This window comes from Carya illinoinensis, chromosome 7, assembly GCF_018687715.1.
Source record: "Carya illinoinensis cultivar Pawnee chromosome 7, C.illinoinensisPawnee_v1, whole genome shotgun sequence".
In the NCBI taxonomy this organism is placed as follows: Eukaryota; Viridiplantae; Streptophyta; class Magnoliopsida; order Fagales; family Juglandaceae; genus Carya; species Carya illinoinensis.
The window spans coordinates 12,360,516-12,379,549 of record NC_056758.1 but is presented as its reverse complement, the minus strand read 5'-3'; positions in this window follow the sequence as shown (position 1 = coordinate 12,379,549).

Below are 19,034 nucleotides of genomic sequence, written 5' to 3'. Positions count from 1 at the left end.
CTTATGAGTATTTTAGTGAGAGAGTAGAAGCCGAGGTGTGAAGCGAGCAAAAGGCAGAGGTAGAAAGAACCAGTGAGAGTAGGCGAGGCAAAGGGAAAGAAAAAAGAATAAAGAAAAAAGAGGAAAAACACTCCGACAATTATTAAAATTGATTTATCGACGTAATTGGAAATTCTGTCAGTTCTATGAATAAGCTTGTGAATTATTTATTTATTATTAATTATTATATTATGAAACTGACTGACTATTTGCTTATTGATTTTACTTTAGATTAATGACTAATAGTTGAAATAATATTTCTTTTTGTGATGCTTAATTATTTTCATTATGACATATGTTTACTAATTATTCTAATAACTGAAAATGTTTAAAATTGACAAACTTTTGTCCTTTTTCATCACTCATTAAAGTGCACTTACAAATTATGTTGCTTTAACCATATCTCTATAGCAAGCTATATGTTCAAGCAAATGACATTGCTCTAAGATGTTGAACCAAATGACATCTTGTACCTCGTAGTTGCATCCACGAATTGATGTCATCATGGACGCCATTGCGAAGCACAAGATGTTGAGTCTTATGGACGCTTATTTAGGCTATAACCAAATCCGAATGCACCTAGCAAACGAAGAGAAGACCTCATTTATTACAGACCGTGGGTTGTATTACTACCAAGTCATGTTGTTTGGCCAGAAGAATGCAAGGGTAACCTACCAACGGCTAATCAACTGGATGTTTAAAAATAAAATAAGATTGACCATGGAAGTTTACATGGATGATCTATTAGTTAAAAAAAAAAAGAGCCCACCCAACATCTGCCCGACCTTTAAGAGGCTTTCACAATACTACGACAGTATAAGATGAAGCTGAACCCATCAACGTGTACGTTTGGAGTAGGCTCAGGTAAGTTCCTGGGGTTTATTATGTCAAAAAGAGAAATTGAAGCCTCACCATAAATTGAAGCAATCTTGAACAAGAAGCCGCCAAGGAACCTAAACGACATGCAACGGCTGGTGAGAAGAGTAGTAGCCTTGAACAGGTTCATATCTACATCCACAGACAAATACCTCCCCTTCTTTAGGGTATTACGAAAGGTACACCCTTGAAAAGAGGAGTGTGATGAATCTTTCCAAAAGCTGAAGCAACATTTTACCAATCCACTACTCTTGAGGCAACTTATAAAAGAAGACATACTTTACACAAATTTAGCGGTATCCTCCCATGCCGTTTCAACTGTCCTTATCAAGGAAGAATGGGCAGCACAACTGCCCGTATAGTACATAAGTTATGCCTTAAGAGGAGCAAAAGTCAGATATCCATGAGTGGAGATGTTGGCGTTTGCCTTGGTGACAGCAGCCAGGAGGTTGCACCCGTACTTATAGGCCTACCAAATCAAAGTACTCACAGGAATGCCCACTGGCTAAGGTGTTGTAGAAACCAAACAATTTGGGGAGATTAGTTGGGTGGTTAGTTGAACTCAACGAGTTCGACATTGCATACTTGCCAAGAAAGGCCATGAAAGGATAGGCATTGGCAGACTTTGTTGCTGAGTTGTCAGGTTTCCCACTAGAAGTGGTCACCACCCCAACAACAAAACTGTGGACCCTTTATGCAGATGATTCCTCTTGTCATATTGGTGGAGGGATAGGAATCCATATAATTAGCAACAAAGGGTAGGAGCATTGCTACATGGCAACGCTCATGTTCAAAACCACCAACAATGAAGCAGAATATGAAGCACTTGTAGTAGGGTTCTCGGTGGTTGAAGCATTGGGGGAGACCGAGATAGAGGTGAAGTTGGACTTATAGGCAATAGTCAAACAAGTGTTGGGACCATAAGCCACCAAGGGAGAAAAATAGAAAAAAATACTTGACTCAAGTCTGGGAGGCGCGTAACCGATTTTCATATTTTAGCATAGTTCAAGTGCCTAGAGAAAACAATGCAGTGACAGATAGGCTATCACGTACAGCTTCAAGGATAGAGGACTTCCTTCTCCCTTGGGACATCGAGAAGAGAATAATAGAAGTCCTGATGATACGACCAGAAGTTTGTATCGTAGGCGGCAATGACCTTGAGTGGGCCGGTGACATCATCAAGTACCTTGATGCAAGCTAACACCCTGAGGGGAAAGAGGAGGCAAGAAAGATAAGAAGAAGGGTGGCGAGATTTGTAAAGGTGAATGGGGTCCTCTACAAGAGGGGTTTCGCCGCCCCCTACTACAATGCATCTTATTGCAAGAAGCACAATACATTCTAGCTAAAATACATGAAGGGATATACAGAAACAACTCTGGGGGAAAGGCATTGGCCATAAAAGCAGTGAGGGCAAGATACTACTGGCCTAATACACACAATGATGTTAAAAAATTTGCAAAAAAGTGTCTCAAGTGTGAGATGCATGTACCGATATCACACGACCCCCCAGAAGAGCTGACTTCCATGACCACACCTTGGCCATTCACCCAATTGGGGTGGGGGGGGGGGGGGGGAGGGGGAGTTGACCTAGTTAGGCCCTTCCCGCATTAGAAAGGTGGAGTCAAGTTCATGATGGTAGCAGAGGACTACTTTATGAAGTGGGCGGAAGTAGAACCTTCGACGACCATCACAACCAGAGCTGCGATGAAGTTATTGTGGAAAAATGTCATCTGTCGGTATAGAATTTCACAAAGCATAGTCTCAAACAATGGGCAGCAATTTGATTCAGAGCATTATCGGGAATGGTGTGTCAAGTTAAAGATACAGGTCAAATATTCATCTCTAGGACATCCACAAGTGAATGGACAGGCAAAGGCTACGAACAAAGCATTGTTGGAAATTCTGAAGAAGAAACTCACGGACAAGAAAGGGGAATGGACAAAAGAACTACCAAGAGTATTTGTGGGCCTACATGACCTGAATAAAGTCCCCCACAGAGTAGATCCCATTCACCTTGGCATGCAGGAGTGTAGCAGTACCCCTGAAGGAGGTCGATCTGCCAAGTTTCCAAATTTGCCATTTTTCAATGCCCAAGAATACTGAAGCTATGGAAGAACACTTCAACCTTCTAGAGGAAGAGAGAGAGGCAGTTGAAGTCAGGATGATACACAACAAGAAAAGGGCAGAACATTATTTCAGCAAGAGAGTCAAACGCAGGATATTCAAGAGGGGAGACCTGGTGCAAAGAGAAAGCGGGGTCACCACCAAAGAAAAGGGCAAACTTGGACCCCGATGGGAAGGACCCTACGTGGTAGTGGCCAACCACAGGCTAGGGTCGTACCACTTGAAGGATAGCCAAGGCAAAGAGCTACAACACCCCTAAAATGCGAAACACTTGAAAAAAATTCTACCCTAGAATATGTTAATTTCTTGATTTGTTAGAACTTCACTATTGAATTCTTGGTTATGTTTCATAGTAAAAAAAAGTGTTTGTTCTAGGCAACTGCCAACTCCCCCAAGGAAAAATGGTGCGAAGGTCAACAAACCACGCGACCCTTAAATACCAATGACAAGTCCAAAGACTCACACTGCCAAGGAAAAAGGACACAAAGGTCAATGGACCACACGACCCTTAAACACTAATGACGAGTACAAAGAATCATGATGCCAAGGAAAAAGGGAGTGGAAGTCAACAAACCATGCGACGCTTAAACACCATTGACGAGTCCAAAGACTTGCAGTGCCAAGGAAAAAGGGCATAGAGGTTAACAACCACACGACCCTTAAACACATATGACAAAGTACCAAGGAAAAAGGGTGTGGAGGTCAATGGGCCACACAACCCTAAAACACCAATGAAGAGTACAAAGACTCACAGTGCCAAGGAGAAAGGGTGCGGAACTCAACAAATCATACAATCCTTAAACACTAATGACGAGTCCAAAGACTCGTGGTGCAAAGGAAAAATGATGCTTAGGTTAACAGACCATATGACCCTTAAACACCAATGATGAGTGCAAAGACTGGCGGTGGAAAAAGGCTACAAAGACTGGCAGTGTCAAGGAAAAAGAGCACAGATGTTAACAAACCAAGTGACCCTTAAACACCAATGATGAGTACAAAGACTCGTGTTACCATGAAAAAAGGGCGCGGAGGTCAACAGAGCATGCAACCTTTCAACACCAATGTCAAGTACAAAGACTTGCGGTTCAAAGGAAAGGGCTAGGCCACAGAAGAAAACAATGACAAGAACAAAAACAAGACATTTGTAGGGTAAAAATAAAAAGCCTCGGGAAATCAAAGCAAGTGTAACATTATAAAAGCCAAAATCGGCTAAATATTCCCAACATGCACAGGTACCATAGGCAACTTCAAAAGTGTTCATATTATTTACAGAAAGCTATTACAAACATAACAGTGGAAGACAACTATTACAAAAGACTAAATGCTAAAGCAATTATAATGTGGAGGTGGACGAGGACTGTCAAAGGCATCAGGCGTCGTGTCTTGACCAAAGGCGTCAACAAACTGACGTGAGGTCAGGTTTAAACATCTCCAAATCTAAGTGCCTCAAATTAATATAGTGATTGGCCAACAAGTGCGATCTAAGCCACAGTACGCTAGCCCCATTCCCATAACCAAAAGCACAATCCCTAATGCCAAGCATCGACGCTAGATAAGGGTGAAGTTGAAAAAGTTTCTCCCTTGCAGCCGCCAAGTAAGACTCCAACGTCTTAACCTACTGGGTCTTTTCCTTCAGTCGGTATCCTTGTGAAGAAGTGATTAATGAATCTTCCTCTACTGTTCGTCCACATCGGCATGACTTTTCTTGTAATTATCGTGCCATTTGGTTAGCTCCTCTAGAGCGTCACGTGCCTCAGTGAGATCAAGGTTAACTTGCCGCTTGTTTTCCTCTAAGGCCGCTAACACCTTCTTGAGTTCAAAGTAATGCCATTGGGAACTAGACAACTCCTGGCCGACGAAATTCAGCTCCTTTTGGAGGGTAGAGAGTTTAGAATGAGCACGACTCTGCTCTAACTCTAACTCCTCCCAAACAAGGGAAAGTTGAGCTCTAGCAGAGTCACCCTTTGATTCTAGGAATCCCAATGCAACGTTTTCCAATGCCTTTGCCTCCTTGATGCGATGAAGTTCATCACGAAGGTGGAAAACCTCGTCATGAAGAATGTCCAAGTCACCTACTAGAGAGTGCCCATAGCCATCCGCTTGCTTGCGTAGGATCTCCAGCTCTACCCTCTCAACCTTCTATTTCTCAAATTCCCGCTTGGCGTAGAAAGAAAAGACACACCTATAGCGAACTTCATCCTCCAAGTCAATGCGATCTGTCAGGATCTAAGCCGCCAAATCGTCAACACCCTACAAACAAAAAAGCAAAGAAAGTTAAAAAAATAAAAAATAAAAAGAGAAGAAGAGTCAAAGGTACCTTAGAAAGGAAATTCCTTAGCCGATTAACCATGATGCCCATGGCTTCATCCCTAGCAAGACCAGAGGGGGTAGAAGTACCTCCCCATCATCCCTTGCCTCAGGACCATAGCGGGGACCAAGGGTGAAAGCCTCAGGAAACGCCGTCATTGAACCCACCCCAATCCCAAGGGCCTTACCCAAATCTCCCACCTGGTGAACAACATCATTATGAGCAAGTTCAACATCCCTCAGACCGATGTCCTCACTCGCGAGACCATCTAGAGGAACTCCCTCCTCTAGGGGAGATGACTCAACGTCATCCCTAAAGGAGGAGGGAAAAGGAGAGGGGATAGAAACCTGATTGCCACCAATGCTCAGGTCAAGTGGAGGAGTCTCTCCCCCTGAGATGGTAGTGGGCAAAGTAGGGGTGCTACCCGCACCATACTGTGCGGGGTAGGACCCCCCCCCCCCCCCCGCCCCCACCCCCATATGGGGAGGATGGGGAAATTTTTCCCCGTCCCCTGCCCTCGGTGTGCAAGGGTGGGGTACCCCGTCCCGCATGACGGGGTACGGATTAGGGGGGCAATCCGTTTGCCCCCCGCACCCCTTCTGGGCCTTGGGTTTAGAAGCAATTTTGGGTCAAAAATGAATGACCCACAAGCTTGTATTTTTTGCCCAAAAAAAGCTTGTAGGTCATTTTCAACCCATAAAATTATAAGTAAAAAGAAAAAAAAAATTTAAAAACCAGAATAAAAAAAAAAAAAAGTGTTATGGATGGTAATTGATTTTATGGCTAATAAAAGTTACTAGTCTAAGAGTCTAATACCTAATAAACTAATAATAATAACTAAGCTATTACAAAATTGAAAGGCTAAACAATTACAAAGATAAAAGTATCCAACGGACATTGTATCAACATTACAAATCATGTAATACAAAATATGAACAAATAATTAAAAATTGAATATTCTAAAGAGGCTTGTCAGCTATGGCTTGTGTTTGACTATGAGTCTGTGACACTTGGGGCGGCCCGGGTTTGAGCACATTTTTATGTTACAAACGTGCTAGACATCTCATGTGTTACTACAAAAATTAATATTAAAATTAATAACGATGAAATCGAAATGAATATAAATAAATTAAAATAATAAAATAAAAAACAATTACCAGGTGGTCCAAATCAAAACTGATCACCACCCTCATCGGTCTCCTTAAAATCTAAAATATCTTAAACATGAATATCCTTTCCTATTATCCAACTATGTGTGTATATCAATGCTTTTACAGTTGTATGAGACAATGAACTACGGAAAGGATCCAATATACGACCTCCGGTACTAAAAGCTGACTCTGAGGCAACAATACTAATAGGGATGGCCAAAATACAGCGGGCAATCTCAGAAATGATGGGATATTTCTTTGAGGCATTCTTCCACCATCCTAATATATCGAAATTATTATCATCATCTTGGACCATATCCGCTGATAAATAGTTGTCTAACTCGAAAACCACCTCCATAGATTGATGGACTAGTGTGGAATTCTGTGCAAGGGTCTTAGTCTATGGCATTCTGGGCTTCTTTATAGGAGGCCCGGTCACGGTGTCTGTAGAAGGCGTTGGGGTAGGTGTATGTGTCTTGGATGTAGTACCACCCTTAATTGCATTAAACTCATCATACAATTTTTTCAGGGTATCTCGGGCCAATTCACCAATAGGTTCAGTCCATACCTGATAGTCAACAAGTTCCAACCCATATAACACCTGAAACTTTCAGACGGGGATCAAGAATAACAACCACATATAACAAAATATTCATTCTAGTCAAATCTCTCCAATACTTGTTATAGTTTAGCATCATGGTCACTGTCATCCCCCTCATCCTTTTATTGGAACCCCTACGCATATCTTCTAATTCTTCTTTTACCCTATATATTTGTTGAGAAAACTTATAGGATGTAGGGTACAGAGAACCAGATATATTCAATGTGACATCACAAAATAATCCGAGAAAATCAACGAAAGTAAAAACTACCGCCCAATCATCATCATTAGGCTTTCGTAATCCCCCGTGCTCATCAAAGTATTTGACATATTGGATGTCTTCATCACCCAATAAATGAAAGGCTGCCTTATATTCTTGGGCCGTCTCTAACATCAAGAAGGTTGAGTTCCATCTAGTAGGAACATCAGTACAAAGACCCTTCTTCGATATTATGCCCACAGCCTTTGCAGCAACTTTGAATTTCTCCAATATAGAAGGAGGAGACCTCACAAATTTCACAGCCATTCTAACTCGTGCAATCGTGTCATCAACATCTTTCAACCCTTCAGTCACAATTAAATTCAAAATATGTGCAATATATCTAACATGCAAATATTCACCACTTAAGAATGTCTTATTTGCATATTTAAGATAATTCTTTAGATATCCCAAGGCAACATCATTAGACGACACATTATCAACTAAAACAGACAAAATCTTTTTCAACCTCCACTCCTTTATTGCGGTCTCCAAGGCCTTCCCAATCGTCTCATTCTTATGATCAGTTATTTGACAAAATTTAATAATCTTTTTGTGCTAAACCCAATCAGAATCAATAAAATACACAGTCAACGACATGTAATTCATATTTTGGATAGAAGTCCAAGTATCGGTAGTGAGACAAACTACCAAACCCGCCAATTGACCCCTCAAAACATCTTTATCACGAAAGTACATCTTCTTAATATCCTTTGCCATAGTGTGATGAGAAGGAAATACAAATCTCGGTTCCAACTCTTGGACAAATTCTTGGAACCCTTTACCCTCCATAAACTGAAAAGGCAGCTAGTTCATGACAATCATACGAGTTAACTTCCTTCTATACTCATCGGGATTATACTTCGTATACCTCTTCAATGTTGGCCCCCTGGCCCTACTACTCTCATTTGTCATTTTAATATCTAGTCTAGATTGACCCTTCTCTACTAAGAATTTTAAAATTGGACTCTTCTTGCATTGTTCCTCTAAATGGACCTTCAGCTAGGATGTACCATGTTTCCTATAGTGATATCCATACATTTTCCCACAGTGATTACATTTAGCTTGTGGGTTGTTGGGGTCACCACCTTCTAGTTTGGTAAAGTATTGCCAAACTATGGATACAGGTTTCTTGCCCTGTGTGGGCTTTGGGGCAGGGCAAGGTGTACTCCTTATAGAGGTAGGAGTAGGGTTAGGTTCAGGGATAGGAGTATTGGCTGGGGCAGGTGAGCTATCACTGAAATCCGAAGCCATTCCTGATTCTCTAACACAAAAATAAAAATAAAAAATAAAATAAAATAAAATAAACTAAAATAAATTCAAAGTGCCATCCAACACAATCATCAAAAACTGCATACAAATAGTAGACCCACACATCTTTTTAATTTTTTTGTTTTAGGGGTTTCAATCAAAAGGGCTTTTGGGGTTTCAATCAATGAAACCCCTCAATTAACATGCATGCATAAAATTATTAAAAATCATGTATAATGTCATTCAAGTATTTAATATCATGTATAAAAGAGTATAAAATATAAAATAATAAATAAATAAATTAGGGTTGATAGTAACCATTTCATCTTATAGACACGCACACAGGTGATTGTATATTATATGAAAAGGTTCATATGCAATCCAAATGAAATTAAGTATGGTTTATATATAGAAAAGTATTTTAACAAAATTTACAAACTTAAATAAATTTATAAGATACGTTAGATTATAATAAATGTTCCTCTAATTTACTTTAACAAAAGAATCTAATTTTTTTGTTCTCAATTAATTTAGGGTTTGGGCAATAAATTGTATTATCAAACCCCAAAAAAAATTAGGGTTGGAACCCTAATTTAATTTAGGGTTCCAATCCGAACCCTAAATCAATTCAGGGGTTTCATTGATTGAAACCCCTAAATTGATTTAGGGGTTTTCAATACAATGAAATTTACAAAAGAAACAATCAATTTAGACGGAATCTGAAACAATCACAGCAAGAAAACCCTAACACTGAACACACATGCACAATGATCACAAATCCACAGCACAAGTCACAAATCCCATCCTCCATCTCCGATTCAATCCATCATTCCTCCAATCTCTGATCAAAACTATTAAAAAATAAAATAAATAAAAAACAACGGAGAAAGGAGAGAGAGGAGAGAACGAGCTAACTTACTGTGTACCGTGCGGCATGCGTCCGGCGTCGTGCATCATGCGAGAGAGAGGAGAGAACAAGAGTGACTCCAAGGACTCTCCAACCGAGACTGCGAGAGGGAGGAGAGAATGGGGTACTGGGGTAGGAGAGAGAGAGAGATTTTGAGAAGTCACTGTAGAAGGGAGGGGGCGACGTTGGGGGGGGGGGGGGGGGGTTTAACCCTTTAGGGTTAAAACTAAATGAAACGGCGCCATTTTATAATGGACAAAACGATGCCATTTCATTTAGTGGGTTAATCAATGAAACCAGTTTATGGATGAAACAACGCCGTTTTGTCATGTACAAAACAACGTCGTTTCATCTATAAACTGTATTTATTATATATAAATATATAATATAATATATTATATACATATATACGTAAATCGGGGCGGGGCGGGAGAAAATCGGACCGGGGTCGCGGCGTATCCATCCCCCACCTCTGCTGGGGGCGTCCCATACGGGTGGGGGCCCCCGTATCCCGCCCTTGCGGTGCGGATGCCCCGCCCCGCATATGCGGGGGCGGGGCGAACAGGGTGGAGTAGCGGGTTCAAGGGCCCCGCTGCCCACCCCTAGGGCAAAAAGTGGAGAGTGGAACTTTTTCCCTCACTCTCTTCTTTAACTTTTTCTATAATATGAGTTTTGCCACCCTTCTCTCCACCTTGGACACCATGGTCGCCTAGGGCACCATCTTCACTGTCCGGAGTTCCCTTATGGGCTGCCCAGTCAGCGATACTCAATGAAAAGGCAACATCGACATCCACCTTGAACTCACCATTTTCCCTGGGCAAATCAGAATCTTCTAATGGTGGGAATTCGAAGGTCAAGCTAGATGCTGAATCAAGCTATTGAGAATGAAGATCAAAATCAAAGGAGTCACCAGGTCAGAAAGAGCTTGACCCATTAAGCCCTCGACATTTTCAAGACCTAGAGAAGGCACTCGCATTGGCGAATGATTTGGGGTAGAAAGCAAGGTACCCTGAGGTTGATTAGCCATGGGGGAGGAACCAACACCTATGCCCAAAGCACCCCTCTTCACCGTAGGAGAAGGCGTATACATGCTAGTATGGTAAGAGCACTTTTGTGATGCCTTTGAAGTAGACCTAGAGAAAGGTTTCATTGGGGAAGATTACATCATAGACTTGGTTAAGAAAAGGTGAACCTTGACCTTCGAGTGATTAGGCATTACCAAGAAACAGTCAATATTGGTGGGTGGCAAAAGGGCCTTAGTCCATATGGCATCTTCATGATCAGCTGCCCAAGCGGCGACCATGTTGACACGGGATTCTCCCATTCAAAAAAAGCTTCCAAAGCGGCCACCAGGCCTTTCTTGTCGAGAACTTTACTCTAAGAGGCTCTAATAGGGAATTCCTGATGCATAACCTTTGAATTGGGAAATTCCCAACCTACACTAGAGACCAAGAAAAACCTCATCGTCCACTGCTTGGCATTTAAATGCACAGGCCAATAATTCTTAATTCAAAAACTACAAATGTTGCCTGGAAAGCTCTTTAAAGAATAAAACATTAAGAAGTCTCAGGCGGTTAAATCTGGGTATTCTTCCCTAGCCGATTACAAAACCATACAAAGCACGATACAAGAACAAAAAAGAACCCATTATGCATGAGAATGAAGTTGCGCAGGGGCTAGCTGAAGAAGATCAAGAATGTTGCGTACTAGGCGACATAAAGGAAATTGCAAACTGTGAGTTAGGGTGCAAATAGGAAGAGCAACCTTTTCGGCAAACCCTTATTCATCAACACAGCCACGGTGAGGGAGTTCCAGGAGTATTGAATTTGGGATTTGGTAGGCATTGAGTAGATTAGCCAAGTCCCTGGTAGTGAAGGTGGAACATCACCCAATACCGTAAAAGCATGGGACGTATTTAACAAAAGAAGACTCTGGGGCAGTAGGGGTTTGTGGTGTGTTTTGTTGGGTCATGAGGACGATGAAGAAGCAGAGGGAAAGGGGAAATGAGAGAGTGAAAAAGCAAAGGATAAGGGAGATTAGGGTTGCAAATAAAGAAGTCCAGATAGTGGGGTCTCAAGAACGTAAAGAAGAAATCGGGAAGAAAATGGAAAATGGGAATGAGTAGGAAAATGAAGAGTAGGTGATAACAGGAGATCATCATTAGTGGACTAAATGACATGATTAAAAGAGAACGTGGCAATGATTACTGGTTAACGTATGCACATTTCTCAAAGTTTAAAGTTCCTGCTTCTTGGTAAGTGGAAACGATGAGCAAAGTAATAAATCAGCTAGTGGGGTAGTCCATAGGTCTAAAACCCCCAACGGGGTAGTCTAGGGTCACAAATGTCCTTTGTTGAGTAAAGCATGATATTTACAAATCCTTCATTAGTGAATTCCCCATGCTTACATGAGAGAGGAATTGGCTGGGTAACTAGAGGAGTTAATATTGGTATGGCACAAACTAGGGCCCAACGCCTATCATCCATAAATGATAACTACTCAAAGAAGTTGTGTGGTCTAACATAGGTCCTAGCCACCCTGATTATTGGGAGGGATAAACCTTCAGCTTATAAATATGGATGACATGGTGATTAGATAATTTTGATACATCAGGGATAATGTGTCTATGGCTAAGCATTGTGCAAAGTTGATTAGTTTATGGTACTCATCTAATATTCCCCATGCCTATATGTAGAGGTAACATTTGAATAATTTGATTGAGCATTCTTGAGTTTTTATCCTTCACTTATTGTTGACTTAGGCATTGGAGATGTCACAGGCACACTGTGCCACCTATTTAAAGATTTGAAGGTTAACGATAATGCCCAGTGGTGGGACACGTCCTTTACACTAGGCACCAACCAAACTCGAAGCACAAAGGTAAGTGTGTCATGTGCTAGTCTTGAGTGTATTTTTGGATGCCTAGATTCCTTGAGTTGCAATATCTTTTAGCTAAACTACTATACTCACCTGGATTTTGCTCATGTAACCCCTATTCACCTAGTAATTTGTTCACTTATTCCCTATTTGCTAGAGCTACACTTTATTCACCCAATAATTTACTCACTAACACTCATTCACTTGTCACCTTGCTCCCCTAATACATCACCCGTTTAACACCATACTTGTCAAGTACATTACTCACCTAGTCCTCTACTCACCCGGTGTTGTTAAACTTATCCAGTACGTTATTCACCTAGTCCTTTACACGCCCGATGTTTTCTCACCCAATATGTTGCTCACCCAATGTTATGTTTGCCTAAAGCCTTACTCGCCAAATGGTTTACTCGTTTATCATTTTATTTTCCAAAAAGTATACTGATATGTAGATTCACTTACTAACCCCTTGCTTGCCTAATACTCTATTCATCAAGGTCATTACTCGTCCAACATCTTGCCCGCTTATTACCTTGCTCATCCAAAACTCTTACCTAACTCATTATTCACTTGGTGCTTGCTTGCTGGGTTTACTCTTCTCTTGTTCACTCATTCATCCTGTACTCAATTGCTCTAACTTTGTTTGCCTTGTTTATTTCCTTGCTCGCTTCCTAGATTCTTCTGCCTAGTATCTAGCTCATCCAATACTTGCTTGCCTCATGTCCGTCTAATATTTTGTTCACCTCGTAGTTGCTTGCTTTGTTGCTTACCTATATAACACTTGCTCGCCCATTACTTGCTCAGCCAGCCTACTGTTTTACCCACACAATACTTGCTCTTTTGATACCTGCTAGCTAAGACTATTGCTCGCCTCATGTTTTGCCTGCTAACACTTTGCTTGCATGAGAAAATTGTTGCCTAACTTCTCATTCAGCTAGAACATTAATCACTTGATGCTTGGTTGCCCAATATTTTACTCCTCACCCGATCTAGTACTTTTTCTCAATTCAACTCTCCATTTACTAGGTACCTCGCTTGTGAGGCACTCTTTCTCTTGTTCTACTCCTTATTGGCCCAATACTTTGAATGGTGTTATCCTAAATGAGTTTCGATCATCCACCCCTCAATTGTAACAAATCTCCTCAGAAAGTTACGAACAAAATGCTCATCTAATACCAGACATCATGCTCTCCTAATACCAAATAGAAAGTTTTTAACTTAAATGTGCCCCAACCATCCCTACTCTAAATGTAAAAGGTCTACCAGATAAGTTAAAGATTAAAATTGCCACTAACTACTATGTTCTTTTAGGGTGCTTGTCGAGGTTCTCAAATGTTAGCCCCGAGTAGCCCCACTATAGTGATTGCCACCCCTCTATCATGAAATGAGTATCCAAACTTTCCAATGGAGGATTTGTCCCATAATGTGAGGGATCTTAGTGGAATTTATCCATAAGAAGGGTAAGTGTGTTTCAACTACCATCCAGAATGGAAAATTTTGCTATGTAACCCTCTTATGTCTAAAAATGTATTGTTTTGTTTTTTCGGTTATTTTGTCATGTATGAAACAACCATTTTTTATGTTTAGTACATCCTATTGATTAGACACAATTTTCTTAACCATTAGCCACTCATGCAACATCCTCACCACTGGGTATGCAATACGGAATATAAGTGCTCGCTAATTGACGAGCAACATAAGGAAGGATAATGCTTGTCAATTATGTGAGAAAACATAAGAGTGATAATGCTGGGGTGGTAAGCAAGTATTATGAAGTTCAATTACTCACTACTCGATGAGCAATGTAGGGAGTGATAGTGCTCTCCATCTCGATGAGGAATAGAGCCTATGTAGTAGGTGTAATATTGTTAGGGGTGTAAATGGTCTGGTCCGGTCTAGTGGGGATGATGGATCAAAATATTTAGTCCATCATTTTTCTAGATCAGACCGGATCGATCACCCCTAGTGGACTAGACCAAACCGTTAGCGATTGGTCCTGTCGGTCTATACGAGTTTGAGCTAGTTTCAAATGGGGGTCAAATCATACATATAAGCCCATCTCTCCTGAAGTATACAAAAAAGCCCATAATGTGTATTTTTGGCCCATTAGTATTAAAAGAAAAAAAAAACTACAATATTTATAATTTTGAATAATATAACTATTTAACTTTATTTAAACATTTCTGACTTAAAAATAGCCTAAAAAGCTTGTTCAAATGATCAAAATTATACATATCCATCCATTCTCCACAATAAAGTTAAAAACTTAAAAAAATAATAAGAAAATCAAATTGAAAAGGAAATGAATATATATATATATATATATATATAAATTATCAATATCTATCCATGAAGGTTAGTAATCATCATAATAAAATTACAAACAAAAACAAAATAATTTTTTAAAAAAAAAATGCAATATGATGTCCAAACACCAAGATTCCAAATAAAAGAAGAAAACCAAGAAAGAAAAGGATAAAATATACTTAAAAATTATTACAATCCATCTAGCCATAAACAACCTCCTTAGTACTTATAAAACAATATTATAAATTACTTCACAACTATAATGAGATAAAATGCATTTAACCACCACCTAAATAAGCAAAAAGAAATCAACACAACGTTACATGACCACAATCATCAATCCTCCACAAGTCTCAACAAGTCCACAAGTACAACTCTTTTACGGGTCAATAAGTCACAACTCGAAGTCTCTAACTCTTCACAATTCACAATACATAATCAAACGATTTTACTATAAAAACATAAAAATCAAACAAAAAATATCTTAGTTTCAAATTTCTATTTCTTAAATATGTAACCAAAGATTCAAAATGACTAATGTAGTAGCATATTATTCTCACATCAATCATCTCCAATAGGTTTAGAGATTGTATTCGAGACCTTCATGGAATTTTCAACCTCCCCCACAAGTTATATAAATATAAATAAAACAAAATAAATTATATAAATTTACAACATGAATAAATCATAACAAGATATAAAAGAAAATAAATTTGTTACATACCCATATCCAGTTTTTCAAAATCTTCCACATCAGCCAAAATACTTAACAGGTCCTGTTTGGATACAATAAGTATTTCATCTTATCATTACACATTTTTCAAATTCCTATACAAAATAATAAACAATTTAATTTTTTTAAATATTAAAACAATAATAATATTAAAAAATAATACTCTAATAATATTTTATTCAACTTTTAACTTTCATATCAACTCACTATCCAAACTGCATATAAACTATTTCACTATAATTCATAAACCATTTTACTACTATTCACAAAATTTCTATATCATCTTATTCCCTAGACATCCCCTTAGGATTTAACTCTTTAAACCAATTTATAAAAAAAATTTCACCTATCTTCGTAAAACTTGATAAAACCATATTTAATGATTGGGTGCTACTAGTGTGTCACTCAGCTTTGACTACTGGGCATCTCCACTAGTACAAATTGCACATTTTAATTTTCTTTTCTTTTCTTTTTCACATTTTTAAAACATCTTTAAACATTTTTAAAACATAAAAAATACACCAATACACTAAAAGTCACTTCCTTAACCATTAAGCAAATACATAAATAAATATATGAAAGATTAAAATAAGTGGATAAACTCTTGCGACATACTATAATTTTCCTTAGGGAGGCACTACCAGCCAGACAGGTGAGATACTTTGTTTTATACTCATGAATGAGGGGCTGACACATATGAGTTGTAGCAAGCTAAACAATACACTCGCATGCAATGAATCATTTTATTTTATTTTTTTGAAAGGGATACGTCCGAGCCCTCTCTCTCTCTCTCTCTCTCTCTCTCTCTCTCTCTCTCTCTCTCTCCCCTCCTCCCACCCCCATCGGTCTGCTTCCCCCCTCTCAAAAATCTATCATTCATAATGCAATATTGCATCTCCAAAAATTTACAACAGTGCTAAAAAATTTAATAATAGAAAATTTACAACAAAAAATCTACAATTTTTTGAAAAATCTATCATTCACAATTTTATGAAATTAATAACATAAAGTTTACAACCAAAAATCCATGTTGCACCTCCCAAATTCATCCTTTACAGCATCCTTCTTGAGTTCATCTTCCAAAAGTTTCCCATAGGTACAACAAGAAGACTATATGTGTGTTTTGAAGTGCCTTGAGGATAACCATCATTCACAATGCAAATATTCTCTTTCTGGAAGAGTAGAACCACAAATTTTCTTATGCCAAAAAGCTTGACAAGCTTTTTACAAAACAGTTGGAATCCAAAATCATGACACCCAATTGCAAAAAAAGGAAGGAAAAAAAAATCCTACCCAACATAACCCAAAGCAAAAAAACCACAACCCAACTTAATATATAGAATAGACAAATAAAAAACTTACAGGTACTTGCTAAAATTGAGTGAATTTCAGATCAAGTTGAGGGAGGGAGATGGGTTCATTCCAAATCACTTTCTATGGAATCTTTTGACAGACATGGGACGAAAAGAGAAAGGGAAAAGGAAATGGAAGAAAAAGGAGAAAGGGAGGAGAAAGAAGAGAGGAGAGTTGCGTTGTGGAGAGGAGAGGAGAGGAGAGATAAATGGAAAAGGGAAGAGGAGATAGGAAAAATGGAGAAAGTGAAAATTTACTCAACTTGTACACACCATAACACACATAAATTTCATATATGTTGAAATTCTATTGACCGGTGTAAAGGGGGAAAAAACACATCACCTATTTGAAATTTTAGGTATGGTTTGGATAGTGAGATAAGATGAGATGATTTTAAATTAAAGTTAAAAATTGAATAAAATATTGTTAGAACATTATTTGTTAATATTATTATTGTTTTTGGATTTGTAAAAATTGAATTATTTATTATATTTTGTATGAAAATTTAGAAAAATTATAATGATGAGATCAATGGCGGAACTATGAAGGGTCTGGGGGCCATGGCCCCCCAAAAGTTTGAAAAAAATAATTTATATTAGTTTTTTATGATTTAATGGGATGATATTAATCTCATCTTGTGTTGGCCTCCTCTCTAAAAAATTATCTTGGCCCCGTTTACAAAATTATTTTGATCTTATAGATTAATTACTTATAAGTCCAATTTAAAAAATTTTAATCTAATTTAAAAATAAAATAAATAAAATACATTATATATAAAATAAAATTATCTAATAACATGATGACACGTTTTCACTATTAATAAAAATAGAAAAAGAAGTTGAATGGTTTTTACGAATAGGCACGGCACCTCTTTTCTTCTCATTTGCCATCTGCATGCAGTTTTACTGATAAAAGAAAAGTCTTTTCCTTACAATTTGCCAAAAGGCCTAAAAGACATTTTAAAACTGTCGTCTATATAGTTTGCTATTATGCAGCTCTTCTACAAACTACGGGCCAATAGTTACATAGGCCCAGGTTTGACTTTTCTTTTCTTTTTTTTCATTCTTTCTTTTTTTAATCAATTTTCTTCTTCTTTCATATATATATATATATATAATTGTATTGAACTATTGATACAGTGTTATTTGGATTTTTTTTTTTTTTACTTACATTTCCCCTTCTTTCATATATTGATCATGCAGTTGTTATTTTTTTAGAATTTTTCTTTTTATTTCTGAAATAGATTGATTGCTAATTGGTTTGGCTTATATATAATTATGTCTATTTATTTGTGCTTAAAAATTAACTATAAATTCGTGTTTCATGAGTAGTTGAATTTATATATATCTAACTTTATTTTATATGTTTCAATTTGATTTTAAATTTAGGTTAATGAATTATGTCTAAATTAAAAACTATCGACTCATTCTTTAAAAGAAAAGAAGTTTATTCCAGAAAATTCTTCTAAAATTTCAAGGGTTGAACTTGAGGAAAATTCTAATCTTAACTCTCTAATTGTAGAGTCTAAAAAGATTCATTTTACATTTTCAACACTTGATTCTAAAGAGGTTGATATATCTTCTCTACAATGAGATCTAGGATTACGTTCTCTTATGTGAAACTATCCAGTCAATCAATGAGATGAAATAAGAAGAGTTTATTTAAAAATAGGTCTATATCAAAGACGTCTCTCGAAATATCTATTTTCTGGTTCTGAAAAGCATCATCGTCACTTTCAAACTTCTTAGTTTGTACAATTTGCATCTTGGCTAGAATATTCTTCATCAAAGGATGCTGCATATTGCTTACCTTATTATCTTTTTACAATGAAAGCATCTAAACATTTTGGATGTGATGTATTTATTGTCACGAGATTTAGAAGTTGGAAGAAGATTAATAATAAAAAATATTGTGCCTTTTTGAATCATATTAGGGAGGATCCTTGATCTTATCATAATAATGCTATGAAATCTTGTGAGGATCTATTAAAACAATCACAGCATATTGATAAAGTAATGAATGCACAAAGTTCTGAACAAATTCTCAAAAATCGTCTCTGAGTAAAAACATCTATTGATATTGTTCGTTAGCTTACATTTCAAGGATGTGCCTTTAGAGGCCATGATGAGATCACTGAGTCAAAAAATCGAGGTAATTTCCTTAAGATGCTTAAACTATTAGCTTCGTATAATGATAATGTTGGAAAACTTGTTATGAAAAATGCTCCTAAATCTTCAAAGTTTACTTT